Source organism: Equus quagga, chromosome 2 (assembly GCF_021613505.1).
Source record: "Equus quagga isolate Etosha38 chromosome 2, UCLA_HA_Equagga_1.0, whole genome shotgun sequence".
Taxonomy (NCBI): domain Eukaryota; kingdom Metazoa; phylum Chordata; class Mammalia; order Perissodactyla; family Equidae; genus Equus; species Equus quagga.
In genome coordinates this window covers 71,855,740-71,857,071 of record NC_060268.1, presented here as the reverse complement: position 1 = coordinate 71,857,071, position 1,332 = coordinate 71,855,740, and positions in this window count along the sequence as shown.

Below are 1,332 nucleotides of genomic sequence, written 5' to 3'. Positions count from 1 at the left end.
TCTATTTTATATGTGGGACGCCTGCTACAACATGGCTTGGTAAGTGGTGCATAGGTCTGCACCCAGGATCCGAACTGGCAAACCCCAGGCTGCCAAAGCAGAGAGTGCGAACTTAACTGCTGTGCCACCAGGCTGGCCCCTAGAGACAGTCTTTTTTTAAGATTTCGCTAATTCGGACCAAGAAATTACTTTTATTTAAATGATGGTAGCTCACTAAAATTACCTCCGTATATGGCCAGTTCCTATTAACACTGTATTATTGTAGAGGTATTTTAAATTTTTCTTCACCAAAATCTAAAAGCACTAATGACAGTTTTAAGTCTATAAAAATGCTTTATTTTTTCACTGGTGATGAAAGTCTAAAATGTACATTTGTCATCCCCACTCCATCAATCTCTGACCATTTTAAGGCTTTTTGATTTAAAAAAAGAGCAAAATTATCCCAACACATTGTCCTATGACGTACCCTACCTATAAAAATGACTCCTGTTTGATGAATTCTTTTAATTTTGAAATGTTAGCTTAAAAGAATATCAAGTTATTAAATGAAGGAAACTCATTTACAAAACAAAAAAGGGTAAGAAATCGCCCCACCAAAATATTTCCCAGGCTGTGACCTGTCACCACACACATTCAATGGCCTTCCTAGATGACACTTGGTTAAACCAGTGCTGGTACCTGGAACCTTGATTACCATCTTAGATCAGCTCTTGTACTTTTCAATATATTTTCATAATGAGGTATTATGTCATTTAGATCTTCTAACAAGTCTGGGAAATAAAGTCAGAAGACTAGGGTAATTTCTTAAATTTAGCTCATGTTATAATAAAAAGAAATTGAAACAAAGTTCTTTTCTAAGTTGGAATGCTTAGAACAAACTTAAGATGTTTGTTTGTAAAATATGATTTCTTTGTACCAAGTATTTTACTTAGCTTAGGAGTTCATTTGGACCACTATATATATTGGCCTTTTAAAAATGTCCTTGAAGAAAAATGTTTACAGACAATTTCAAATGTATGCAAAAAAGGTAGACTAGTATAATGAACTCTATCCAGTTTCAGTACCTATCATCATAGCAATTAATTGGCCTTAAAAAAAGAAAAGTTGACAATTTCCAACTGGGCAGTAAGGAAGAAAACAGGCTTGTTCCTACTCTGCTGCTTCTGCCCAAGGTGACACAGCTTGACCCCGTAGTGTAACCAGCCACCACGGGTGCCTCACTGTCCTTGCTCTGAGCAGGCAAGAGCCTCCCTTGGTAGATGGCACTAACAGTCCACACAGCTCTCCACTGGCTTTATCAGGGCAGAGTTGACAGTCTCCAAGTTTTATGAA